The 14,366-nt window shown below is 44.6% G+C and overlaps 1 protein-coding gene and 1 non-coding gene across 2 annotated transcripts in view; one reads left to right on the forward strand and one right to left on the reverse strand.

Moving 5' to 3' along the window:
• The window catches only part of LOC122815846 (inosine-5'-monophosphate dehydrogenase 1b), a gene marked incomplete in the record, with an annotated part of 1,150,443 nt that overhangs the window by 1,049,300 nt on the left and 86,777 nt on the right, over nt 1-14,366 (forward strand).
• Nucleotides 10,756-10,827, reverse strand: TRNAP-GGG. Its single transcript has one exon. It is a non-coding gene; the product is annotated as a tRNA-Pro (tRNA).

Genomic DNA, 14,366 nt, shown 5'->3' on the forward strand with positions numbered 1-14,366 from the left:
GCACAGAAGCTCCATGAGATTCCTCTGCTTCCGGCTGGGAGTCGATCATTACCAATTTTGAGCCCTACCCTTTGGTCTCACCACAGACCCCAAGGTGTTCACCAAAATGATGGTAGTAGTGGCTCACCTGAGGCTTCAGGGGATTTAGGTCTGTCCGTACATGGACGATTGGCTCCTCACTGCTCCCACCAGGCGTCTACTTTCTCAAACCAGGGATTATTTCTTAAAGCTTGCCCTGCATTTGGGAATCAGTCATTGCATCCAAATCACTTCTAAATCCTGTCCAGGTGATGGACTACATTGGGGCAAAGATAGACACATTACATTGCAAAATCTTGCTGACACTGGAGAGAGTATAAAACCTGAGGATGCATGTCTCTGTGATCTACCATTCTCATCTTCCATCGGCAGAATCACTGTTGAGGGCCTTAGGTTAGATGGCGGCGACCATAATGCTTCCTCCGTGTGCCCGGTTACATATGAGAATTCTACAGTGGACACTAGCTGTCCAATGGTCCCTGTTGGAACTTCCATTGTCATATCCAGTAGAACTCAGTCAAGTCTGTCGGTCGTACCTTCTATGGTGGATGTATTCTCTGGACATTTTGGAGGGCGACCCTTTGTTCCAGCCCCTGTAGCCACAGTGACCACGGACTCCTCCCAACTCGGGTGGGGAGGGCATAGTTCAGGCAGGACAGTCCAAGTCCACAAGCCAAATCCTCGATATGTAGACTAGGGGGAGGGCAGGTGAAAGGGGGGGGAATAAAGACAGGTGAGGTCAGAGGGGTAGAGAGGCGGGGAGATAGAATGGTGGACAGGGGAATAACAGGAGGCTAAGAACAGAAGGAAGAACCAGCAGCAGAAAAAGCATCAGCCACTGCAGCTGTGAAAGCAATATAAGCAGGTAAAGTATATGCATAAAAAGGTAAGATAACTATCAGAAGAAACAGAGGGGCAAATTATCTATGGTATTCTGTTCAGGGGTGGAAGAACCAGGATATAGTTGGAGAACAATGGCTCAAAAGATACCTAGACAGCTACTTAGGAGGGGAGCCAAATAAAATAAAGGATATATTGCCCTATGGATGGTAGGTGCTGCCACCTAGTGGTGAAATAGGCAGGCTGAAAAGGGGGTGGAGGACACTTAACCTGTACGGAGGGAAAGATGTAGGACTCAGTTGACCAGAGGAGGGGAGTAATGTCTTGTGGTCTACGGTAGGCTGCTGGCTCACTTACAAGGGAAGTTGTAGGAAAATACAAATACAAATGTTAAGTAGGTAGTTTGCAAAGACAGTAGTCTGTTAGGCTACCTACATTCCCAAAAGTTACTCATGGGCAGTCTTCAGTAGTACTTTAGTCCAACAATAACCAGCAACTTCCAGAGAAGAGTCAGGGGTATTGGCAGGAGGTATTCCTTAGGCTTTTGATGAATGGGGGGAGCTTCTGGAGAGTTTTCTGGTGTGGAACAGGAGGCGAAGAACGAGCAGCAGACATTACCAATTCTCTGCACTGCCCTTTGGCTTATCTACTGCGCCCAGGGTCTTTACAAAGTGCCTGGCACCAGTAATTGCATTTTGCAGACACGGAAGTATACAAATATACCCTTACTTGGACGACTGTCTCATTCAGTCAGAGAACAAGGACACACTTCAACACCTGGCGTTTGTGAAAAGGCTTCTAACGTGCCTATGGTACACAATAAACAAAAAAAATCACAATCTGTACCCTCTCAAAAGATAACATTCCTGGGTGCTAGCTTGAATACAACTGCCCAGATGGCTTACCTCACACCAGACAAGCAAAGGCAACTGACTACTTACTTCAAACTGGTAGTAAAAACCCAGTTATCTGCAAGACAAATTCTGCAGGCTCTGGGCTTCATGGCGTCCTGCATCCTACTGATTCCATATGCAAGACTGCATATGAGGAAACTTCAATGGTACCTAAAAAGTTTATGGAGTCAACATTCTCACAGTCTGGAAGCATTGATTCCTGTCATTCCCTGCCTACAGCAGGTGTTTCTATAGTGGGCAAAGGTATGTCCCCAAAACATGGGATGGGCCTTCACTCTACCCCCTGCCAGCCAAACCATAACAGACTCATCAGATTATGCCTGGGGGGCCCACATGGCAGGAAGATGCATTCACGGCATATGGACACCAAAACAAATGCATCTACATATCTACCAGAAAGAGATGCTAGCTGTTCAAAATGCCCTAACAGCCTTCAAGGACTTGCTTCATCCAGGACAACTAATGATAAAGATGGACAACACCATGGTCATATGGTATATAAACAAGCAAGGGGGCACACACTCATACCCCCTTTGCAGATTAGCCATGGCACTGTGGGACACAGCTTTGACCTACCAAATACATCTTCAAGCTCAATTCCTGCCAGGAAAGCAAAATACTCTGGCAGACTATTTAAGCAGAAACCTTATGGATCCTCACGAGTGGAAACTAAATCCACAAGTCTTCAGCATGATAACAGAGAAATGGGGGAGCCCAGACATAGATCTATTTGCCTCTTCTCAAAATTATCAATTAAAAAGATTCTGTACAAGGACTTATCACAGACAAGCATGGAAAGTGGACGCCCTATCCTTCAGTTGGAAAAACCTATCAGTGTACGCCTTTCCTCCTCTGCCTCTTCTCCCCAAGGTCCTCCTAAAAGTTAGACAAGAGAAACCAAAGATGATCCTAATTGCCCCGGACTGGCCCCGCCAATACTGGTACCCAATCCTAAGGAACTTGTCTCAGTACCCAGGTTGGACCTTACCTCAAAGACCTCAACTACTGTCCCAGCAAAACAATCAGATCCTGCACAATCAACTACAGACACTGAACCTGGCAGCATGGCTGATCATGTAGTTATACAAACAACACCTCTCTGTAAAGCTGTGATGGATGTCATTTTGGAAGCCAGAAGGCCTAGTACTAGAAAATCTTATGCTGACAAATGGAAGAGATTCTGTGCTTGGAATCGAACACAAGGAAAGTGATACAGCAGAACCAAATATTCCTCAGATATTACAATACTTAACTGAGATGCTTGACAAAGGCCTGTCTTTCTCATTAGTTCAAATCCATGCCTCTGCCATTTCGGCTCATTGCAATACAGAATCACCAATCTTCTCTCATCCATTACTAAAGCAGTATCTTAGAGGAGCCGGAAATTTAAGGCCTCCTAGAAGATCACCATTACCTGCAGGGGACCTCAATTATGTGTTGGAAAAGCTCACCCTGCCTCCATTTGAATCAGCTGCTACCGCTAATGTAAAGTTCTTATCATGGAAGACAGCTCTGCTACTAGCAGTTACTTCAGCAAGAAGAGTTTCAGAGCTACAGGCCCTCATGGCTGTAGAGCCTTTTATCATATTTTACCCAGATAGGACAAAGCCTACATTTATGTTTAAGGTGGTTTCCAATGTAGCTCTTAACCAAACAATTCATCTGCCAACCTTTTATCTAAATCCACAGAACAAGGGGGAGAGAATTCTGCATTCCTTGGACGTACACAGACAGCTAAGATTCTACTTGAGCAGGACTAAAGCTCTAAGAAAAACTGAGCAATTACTAGTGTCATATGCTGCAGGATCAGAAGGAAAGGCTATTTCAAAGCAGACAATTGCAAAGTGGATAAGCCACTGCATCCGTTTCTGCTACTTACACCATGGTAAACCTGTGCCCAAGGGCATTAGGTCTCATTTCACCAGAGCTGCAGCTACTTCAGCAGCCTTTTTCAGAGGAGTACCAACCAAAGACATTCTAGAGGCTGCTACTTGGAGTTCGTTCACACCTTTACAAAGCATTATCATTTGCCTCTCTACTCCAAGTCCAGGGCAGGCTTTGCCACTGCAGTTCTGCAGGGCCTTAGCCGTACCTAATTCTGTTTAGCTCCAGCCTCCCAGCCATAGCTTTGGGATTCTACCCAAATGTAATGACTGCAACAGTGAAACACGAAGAACATACTACAGTTGTGTACGCTTACCATAAATGTAGATGTTTGTATTCGCTGTTGCAGCCCAGGTTACTCTCTCTCCATCCCCCTGTTATTTGCTTGTAGATGAAGGTAAAGTTTATATTGATGCATGTGTGTGTGTGTACATATACATATATATATATATATATATATATATATATATATATATATATATATATATATTTTTTTTTTTTTTTTTTTGCTACCTTTTTGGGGGCACCTGACATCGGGGGCAAGAAAAACTAAAGAAAATGGCGTCGGCTGCATGTTTTATATCCCTGATGACCTGATGTCATGGAAGAGGAGACAGCAACTGACGCAGGACCCAAGACTTTGGAATTCAGGCTGACTATTTATGGTAAGTGTACACAACTGTACTCTAAGTTTTTATTTACACAGGACCAACAATTTCCGTAAATCCGATCAGCTGTTTGTGTCCTTTTATACACCCTTTTTGGGTAAACCTAGCTCCAAGGTCACTATTGCTAGGTGGATTTCTTCCTGCATCCTTCAGGTCTATAAGGACAAAGGTACGTCTCCTCCGGGTGAGGGGAAAGCTCATTCCACTAGGTCCATGGCTACTTATGCAGCCTTTTGGTCTAGAGTCTCATTGGAAGATATTTCTTCTGCAGCTACTTGGTCCTCATCTCATACCTTTATTTGACTACAAATTGTAGTTGACTTCTAGAAGGAGAGCATCCTTTGGTTCCGTGATGCTCCGGAATATCATTCCGTGAGGGCCACCCAGGAGTTTAGTAGCTGGGGCCTCTGTTCCACAGGTTGAAGACCAAATGAAGTAAACTACTTCAGATAAAGAAGTTGTGTACTCACCATAACGTTCCATCTGAGTAGTTGCACTTCATTTGTCTTCAACCGTCCCTCCCTCCTTCCCCCTGACTTTATTATATGTACAGCCTGTTGGCTGCAGTTGTAGGTCATAGTGTTTTTTCAGGTGTGGTTATAAGGATGAAGGTCACTAAACTCAGTCTGGGGGTTGGTAGGTAGTGGAGGTGTATTATGGGTAAGGGGAGGTGCTTGGCGCTCGGAGCAGATGCTAGTGAAACTGCCGGCTCAGATCCGATACGGAGCTGGTATCCCACAGGTTGAAGACAAATGAAGTAGAACTACTCGGAACGTTATGGTGAGTACATAACTTTTTTTTCCTTGCTGCATTAGTGTATCTGTTGCCTCTAGGAGTCTTGCAGTTGTGCATGACCTGTAGCTTCACCTAGCAACTTCTCTGCTGGGAAGTTTTTCCTCCTTTTTCCACTATTGCTAAGTTTGCAAGTTAGGCTGTGGTTATTATTTTGGCTTGATTTGTAGATATTCACGGGCCTTACTTGTGGTATGACACCCCTTATTAAAGAAAAAAATACACATGGCCATTCCATTCCATTGAGGGACTTCCATTTGATTTGTTTTGTATATAGCCGCTTTACATTGTGCCCTGCTGCACTTTTGCTAGGATTGGTAAGAAAACCCTAAGACAGAAGGATGTTAGTCATTCATGCTTCCTCAGTAGTGTATGGGTTCTGTGCCTTCACAAACCCACACTGGCAGATTTCCAATGCTTAGAACCCCCTTGTCTGACTTTATTGTGATAGGGGATTGGCTAAGCCCCTCCATCGTGGAAAGCCTAAGCCATGTTACAGTAAGTAATTTGTTCAGTCTTTTAGTGACAGCTGTAGGACTCGCACAGTTGAATGTTGTCTCTGCTTTGCATTGGTGGATTACAGTTTTAAGTTATCTTTTGAGAACTTGCCACCTCCTTATTATATACTTTTGATTTCTTTCCATTTTACTTGAATAATATATAGATATTTGTGAGTGAACTTTTTATTTTCACATTGTTGCTATTTTCTACTGCTATTAATTCCTCTGGGAATTCTAACTTACTGTGTTTATGCTGCTTCTATGCAGTTATGGGGCTTTTCTAAAGTGTTATGATTTTTACTGAAAACTGAATTTCCGTGGTGTCAGTTGAACACTAGGGACTGCCTCTTACATGTAGAGCACGATGCCACGAGGCCTGTTGTTCTGCTTCATTTTGAAGTTCTGACAGGAAAGTACATTTTTTTAGATGTTCTTCAAATTTATTATTTACTTGGGTAGTGACACTTTAACAGAGCTATAGTTTTGTTAAAACTCAGTTTTACTGACATCAGAGCGTCAGGGTACTTTATTTGCATTTTCTGTGGGGATTTTTATTTCTGCCAAGGTCCGAGTCAAAGTAAATGCTTATTTATGCTGTTTTAGTTTCATAGAAGTAGAGTTGGTTAAGCTGCCCTTGCAGGACATTTTGTTTAATTTGCCTCAGTGGTTTACCGGATGTCAGAAAAGTGAATAACTGTATTTCTTGTAGGAAACAGATACCGCATAGGGATTACCATAATTTGTGTATACCTTCTTTGGGACCTGAGCACGACGTTGTTGGGTGTCGCTTTTGTGCTAGGTTCAATAAGCACTATAAAGCGAAGGTTGGATTGTGCCAGGTTGGTCTTTGGGAAGCGGTGCAATTACAATATGCCGTCGGATGCTCCGGCCCGGCTTCCTCAAAGAAGCGCAAGGACAAGGCAGTTAAACCTAGGTTAGAGGAGCTCAACGGACGCCGGTTCTTTAGAGGCGTCAGTGGAACCGGTGGTCCCGACTGAGTCCTCTCTGGAGTCCCAGGGAGAAACTTTGATTTTACAGGATGTGGCCTCCCAGGAGGCAGGTCAGGCTGTAGGGGCTTCTCAGATAACTGTACTCCCCTCCCTTCCTAAGGGGTCTAGGCCCTCTCTTTCTGCTTCCAAGGCTTCTCCTAGAGGCAGGTCTAGTTTAGCTTCTGTGGGTGTCACTCCTAGTTCTTCAGGTTCTGTGCCCAAGAAGCACATGCTTAAAATGGATCTAGACGTGGCAGGGGCAGAGGTCAGGGCTCTTTCAGGCCTAGAACAGGGAGTTCTCCTGCACAGTCTTCGGGTGAGGGCAGGGGTCAGTCCTTTCGTAAACAGACCCAATGACCTACCTTTTCAGCTGCCAGAACCTTCTCGCCTGGCAGCACCTTTGGGAGGAAGGTTGGCACTTTTCAAAGAAAATTGGAGTTTGATTACCCAAGACAGATGGGTATTGGATATCATACATCACGGTTACAGGTTTTATTTCCATACCTTGCCTCCTTTCAAAGGCATGCCAGACATTCCTCCTCAACAAAGAATAGAGGCTCACAAGCAAATTTCTCTGTTACTCCAAATAGGGGCCATACAGCCGGTTCCTATGCCAGAAAGGGGCCTAGGATTTTATTCTCACCTGTTCCTTGTACCAAAAAAGGGGAACACGTGGAGACCAATTTTGAATTTATCTATCCTCAACACTTATCTGGACATTCCCAAGTTCAAAATGTTGGCCGTTACAACAGCTTTTACCTCTGCTGGGCAAGGATCACTGGATGGTAACTTTGGATCTCAAGGAGGCTTACCTTCATGTTCCTATCAGGCTAAGTTGCAGGAAGTATCTGCGTTTTCGGACTGGGACTTCTCACTATCAGTTCTCTGCATTGTCCTTTGGCTTATCTACTGCCCAGAGTATTTCACGAAGTTCTGGCTCCAGTGATAGCTTTCTTCAGGCTGAAAGGAATACAAATCTATCCTTATTTGGGCGATTGCCTGATTCTGGCTCAAGGAAGGGACGAGCTTCTTCGTCATTTGCAATATGTGATAGCAGTGCTAAGATGCCTGGGGTATTCTGTGAACGAAATAAAGTCCAGTCTAGTACCCTCTCAAGACATGTGCTTTCTGGGTGTAAGACTGAATACAGCATCCCAGATGGCCTTTCTAACCCCGGACAAACAAAAGAATCTTTCCCTTTACTTCCATCATCTATCTCTTCAGTCCGGGCTGACTGCAAGGACAGTCCTTCAAGCCTTAGGGTTCATGGCATCTTGTATTCTGGTGCTTCCCAATGCCAAACTGCATATGAGGAAGTTGCAATGGTATCTCAAAATGTATGGACACAGCACTGCCAGGATCTGGACACTGTCATTCCAATAATACCTTGCATTCAAAAGGTATTTTTGTGGTGGGCTCAGGAATGTCACCTAAACAAGGGACTCTCTGTGACCCGCCAGAGGCGAGTCAAATTTTAACGACAGATGCCTCGGACAAAGCTTGGGGAGCTCATCTAAACGGAAAGTGGATACAAGACAAGTGGCCTGTCAGACTACAGCATCTACATATCAACTTGAAGGAGATGTTAGCAGTCCAGTTTGCATTAATAGCTTTCAAGGATTTACTTCTTCCAGGGCAGGTGTTGATTCAAACAGACAACACAACTGTCATGTGGTACATCAACAAGCAAGGGGGAACACATTCTTATCCTCTATGCAGGCAAGCAATGATTTTGTGGGAGACTGCTCTCAGTTTACAACTAAGTCTTCAGGCAATGTTTCTGCCGAGCACAGAACTCCTTAGCAGATGTGTTAAGCAGACAAATCATGGATCCCCACAGTGGAAACTGGATCTTCATGTATTTCAGAAATTGACAGTGTCCTGGGGAACTCCAGACATAGATCTGTTCGCTTCTCCACTAAACCACCAGCTGCCAAAGTTTTGCACAAAGAGGTTTCATCCCACAGCTTGGAAAGTGGATGCTGTTTCTTTCAGTTGGAAAAATCTTCATGTGTATGCCTTTCCACCTCTGCCTCTCCTCCCAAAGGTACTTCCTGAAGGTCAGACAGGACAAGCCAAGGATGATTTTGATAGCTCCAGATTGGCCTCGACAGCACTGGTACCCATTACTGAGAAGTCTAGTACGGAAGCCTCCATGGCCTTTGCCTTTGATTCCACATCTGTTGTCCCAGGAGGACAGTCATTTGCTCAATGTCAAACTTCACTCTCTTCACCTAACAGCCTGGCATATTCTGTTTTAAACCATAGAGGGTCTCAACTTCCACAACAAGTTTTGAATGTGATTTTGGAAGCTAGAAGGCCTAGTACAAGGAAAGTGTACGCAGATAAATGGAAGAGATTTTGTTTTGGAGTGCAGCTAAGGATTTGGATGTTTCTGAGCCTGATTTAAGTGTGGCTCTTCAATATCTTACTGAGTTGTTAGACAAAGGTTTGTCCTTCTCTTCTATTAAGATTCATGCTGCAGCAATTTCAGCTCACTACGACTGTGACCCACCATTGTTTTCTCATCCTTTGTTCAAGCAATTTCTTAGAGGGGCAAAGAATATAAGACCCCACGAAGGGGCTCCTACTCCTGCTTGGGATCTCAATTTTGTGTTGGAGAAACTCACTCTACAACCTTTTGAGCCTGCAGCTACTGCTGAGTTGAAATATTTGTCATGGAAGACTGCTTTTTGTTGGCCATTACCTCTGCAAGAAGGGTTTCTGAATTGCAGGCCCTTATGGCAGTTGAGCCTTTCTTAATTTTCCATAAGGATAGGGTATCTTTACGTACTAATCCTTCCTTTATGCCTAAAGTGGTTTCTAGTGTGGCTTTAAACCAAACTATTCATTTGCCTACTTTTTATGCAAATCCCCAAAATAAAGGGGAAAAGATTTTGCACACTTTAGATGTACACAGGCAGTTCTGATATTATTTGGACAGAACTAAAGGGTTCAGACAATCTCAGCAGTTATTAGTTTCTTTTGCTTTGTGCTCTCAGGGCAAGCCCGTGTCAAAACAAACTATTTCTAAGTGGATTGGATTTTGCATTGCTTTCTGTTATTCCCATCATGGCAAAGAGATTCCAGCTGGGATTAGGCCTCATTCCACTAGGGCTACTGCCACTTCAACAGCTTTTTGAGGGGGTGGCAACTAAGGATATTTTGGAGGCAGCCACTTGGAGTTCAGTGCATACCTTCTCTAGGCATTACCACCTTCCATTGTACTCTAAATCCAGGGCTGGTTTTGCCACTGCTGTGTTGCAGGGCATTTTGGCAGCTCCTGCTTCATTATAGTTTAGCCATCCTCCCTTACCTCTGCTTTGGGATTCTACCCAAGTGTTAGGACTGCAGCAATGTGAGATGAAGAACATAGTACAGTTTTGTACCTACCATAAATGTAGATGTTCGAAGATCCACATTGCTGCAGTCCAATTTACCCTCCCTCCTTCGCCTCTGTAGTTTGAGGTGGTTGTGTGGGTTGGGTTATCCATCTGAGGTATATTGTGTATATTGTATATATTGTATATATTGTATATATTTTGGTGTTAGGCTGGTTGGTTGTTTAGTTGTTGTCTATGGGTTTTGACCTTTCTTTTTAGGGTCTTCTGACATCTGGGGCAAGAAAAGACTGAGGATATGACGTCGGTCATGCGCATTTGTACCCTGACGTTCTGATGTCAGTCAAATGCGCCTTGACCGACGTCAGCCTTATACTCTGATATTCGGGCCGACCGAGGGACAGCGGACTACCCAAGTGTTAGGACTGCAGCAATGTGGATCTTCGAACATCTACATTTATGGTAGGTACAAAACTGTACTTTTTTTCTTCAAATGTATTATTTACTTCTGATTTAACAGAGCTATAGTTTGTTAAAACTCAGTTTTACTGCAGATTACTTTATTTGCATTTTCTGTGGGGATTTTTTATTTCTGCCAAGGGAGTCAAAGTAAATGCTTATTTATGCTGTTTTAGGTTCATAGGTAAGTACTAAGCTAGCTGCCCTTGCAGGACATTTTTAAGCCTAGCCAATTTAATTTCCCATCCAAAGGTAAGAATGTAACTCTGCACCTTGGGTAAGTAAGTTAAACACTTCAACCATTACACCATCCCCCAACCATAAAGAAAGGGCTCGTCTGGGATTTGAACCCAGGACTTCTCGCACCCCAAGCGAGAATCATACCCCTAGACCAATGAGCCATAATTTTCTGTTTTATTTAAGGTCATAAATTTGATTTTTTTTTTTTTTTTTTTGGTCACTATTTGGACAAGTGAATTTTACTTGGTATTGTTCTGACTGTGTGCGCCGTTTACTACACTGTGCATATTGTAGAACAAGGCTATGCACAGTTAAAAACACTCAAAACCCTTAAAAGCATGTATCAGCCTACAGTTTGTGAATCTTTTGATGTTCTTCATGTTTCACTGTTGCAGTCAATAGACTTGGGTTATCTGCCTGCAAGTAGCCCTCAGTCGGCCCGAATACAGTCTTGGGATTTCTGCGTCGGATGCTGTCGCCTCTTCCATGCCGTCAGGTCGTCAGGGGTATAAAACATGCAGCCGATGTCATTACATCAGCTTTTCTTGCCAAGCTGAGGCAGAAGCAGTTTGCAAGTGCTGGTCGGCAGCTACCTGAAATTTTCGTTATTCGAGTTCAGACCTGAAGTCTTCTAAAGCTAAGTGCCCCGTTCGGGATTCTTTTTTCACAAGCGCCCATGTCACAGAAACAAATGCTTAGAATGGCTGAAGACCTTATTACTTTAATTAGGGGAAGCCAGCCTTCCCCCCTCTAAAAGACAAATAATTGATTTTCCTTCTGATTCTTCAGGTCATGAGTCCAATGACTCTGACCCCTCAAATTGGCAGGACATGCCTTTATCTACCTATGAAGATTTTTTTCTTTCTGTAAAACCCTGCATACCCTCAGAGAGCATCTCCGCTGGGAGTGCCAGGACTACACACAGTCCAAAAAGAGAGACTGGGGAATTTTTTAAATTGCCTCAGCACAGGCCTCTAGCTATCCTTCCTGTTCTGGAAGTTGTGATGTCTTTGTGGAATCCATTCCAGTCACTCCCAGACCTTCTCAGTCCAATCCCAGGGGCAGCAGACCACCAAGACTACAGTTTCAGGGTATGCACAGATTTAAACAATGGAGTGCTCCCACCTCAAAAACAGGGAATGTTAAGCCACCATCCTATGGAAAAAGTTCACAATGACTTGTCCTTCATCCTTCCCAGCCTTGCCCAAGCACTTGCACCCCTAGGAGGAAAACTCGACCTGCATGCAAAAAACTGGCAGTACCTTACCCAGGACAGGTCGTAAACATTGTATTCCAGGGATACAGATTCTACTTCCACTCATTGCCAACCCCAAGCGGATTGCCAGACCCCACCCCAAACCAGTGGGCAGAGGCCAAAAAGCAAGTACTTTCTCTTCTCGGTATCAAGGCTATTCAACCTGTTCCAGCAGAGCAAAGGGGACAGGGTTTCTACTCCAGACTGTTTCTGGTGCCCAGAAAAGAAAACTCTTGGCGCCCTATCCTGGACCTGTCAATTCTCAACACCTTCCTGGTGGTTCCAAAATTTAAAATGCTTATTTGCCACCAGCTGCTTCCTATGCTAGCCAAGGACTCTTGGCTGGTCACCCTAGACTTAAGCTTATCTATACATCCCCATAAGGGAATCTTGCAGGAAATATCTGCATTTCAGGGAAGGCGCTATGCACTATCTGATCTCAGCACTTCCTTTGGCTTATCTACTGCACCCAGGGTATTCACAAAATGACTGGCTCCAGCCATTGCATACTGCAGGCAGAGAAAAATTCAAATTTACCCATACTTGGACGATTGCCTGATACAGACAGTCAGGAATTACTGCTGTTGCACCTGGCATTTGTAAAGAGACTTCTAAAGAAATCACATCTGGTACCCAGCCAAAAAAAATTGTATTCCTGGGAACACAACTTCCCAGATGGCATTCCCTCACTCCAGAAAAACAGGTTTATTTGACAAACTGCTTCAATCTAATGGCCACCCAAACCCAGCTGTCTGCAAGAAAAATGAGGCAAGCCCTAGGGTTTGTGGCGTCTTGCATTCTATTAATTCCATATGCAAGACTGCATATGAGGAAACTTCAATGGTACTTAAAAAGTCTCTGGTGTCAACATTCTCAGGACCTGGAAACAGTGATTCCCATCATTCCTTGCATAAGGACAGAGTTCCTTTGGTGGGCAGAAGCCTACTACCACAACAAGGGACCCCCCCGCCCAAACCCTGACAGCAGACACATCAGACTATGCATGGGGGGCTCACATAGCAGGTAACTGCATTCAAGGCAAATAATGGAGCCCAAGACAAATGCACCTGCATGTCAATCAAAAAGAAATGTTAGCTGTACAGAATGCACTGACAGCCTTCAAATACCTTATCCTTCCATGGCAACTCTTGATAAAGACAGACAACACCACAGTTACGTGGTACATCAACAAGCAGGGGGGAACTCATTCCTACCCACTGTGCCGGTTAGCCATGGCTCTGTGGAACACAGCCTTGAGCAATCAAGTGCACCTGCAAGCTCAGTTCTTGCCAGGCAAAGAAAATTCAGTGGCAAACGATTTAAGCAGAAATCTAATGGATCCACACTAGTGGAAACTGGTGCCAAACATTCAAACTTCTAATCCACAGGTGGGGAACACCAGAGGTGGACCTCTGTGCTTCCCCCCAAAACCATCAATTGAGCAAATTTTGCGCCAGAATTCCCCACACCCAAGAATGGAAAGTGAGGATGCCATTTTCTTTACATGGGAAAACCTCTCAATCTATGCCTTCCCCCCTCTGCCCCTTCTCCCGAAAGTGCTACTCAAGATCAAACAGGACAGGCCAAGGACAATCCTGATTGCACCAGACTGGCCACACCAGCACTGGTACCCACTTTTACGCAGTCTGACAGCAGTGCCACCTTGGCACTTTCATCAGACCCCCTCTCTGCTGTCTCAGCAGGAAGGCCTGATTTTACATCCTCAGCTGCAAACCCTGAACCTAGCAACCTGGCTGATTACCTGAATACATCTCCACCAACCCTCAGCAAACAGGTGCTAGATGTCATCCTTGAGGCCAGGAGGCCTAATACTAGGAAATCCTCTTCAGAAAACCTGGAAAAGATACTGCTCATGGTGCCAGTCTCAGGGTTAAGGACACAACTGTGCCTGCATTACCTCAAATCCTAGATTACCTAGCAGAGCTGCTCCACAAAGGCCTATCCTTCTCCAATTAAGATTCATGCCTCTGCCATCTCAGCTCATTATAATATTGAGCCCACCCCTCTTTTCTCACCCTCTGGTCAAACAGTTCCTGAGACCCCCAAGGAGAGCTCCCACTCATGCCTGGGACCTTAACTTTGTACTAGAGAAGCTCACGCTGCCCCCTTTTGAGCCTGGTGCTACAATAGAGTTAAATTTCCTCTCTTCTAGCCATCACTTCAGCAAGAAGAGTGAGTTGCAGGCCCTTATGGCTGTGGAACCCTTCATTATCTTCCATGCGGACAGGGTTTCCCTCAGGACTAACCCATCATTTATGCCCAAGTTGGTATCCAGTGTGGCTTTAAACCAATCCATCCATTTACCCACCTTTTTTTCCCCTAATCCTCAGAATAAAGAGGAAAGGATCCTGCACTCCTTGGACGTGCACAGACAGCTTAGGTTCTACCTTGACAGACTAAACCTTTCAGAAAATCTGACCAGCT

This window comes from Protopterus annectens, chromosome 11.part0, assembly GCF_019279795.1.
Source record: "Protopterus annectens isolate FY-2018-M chromosome 11.part0, PAN1.0, whole genome shotgun sequence".
In the NCBI taxonomy this organism is placed as follows: domain Eukaryota; kingdom Metazoa; phylum Chordata; order Ceratodontiformes; family Protopteridae; genus Protopterus; species Protopterus annectens.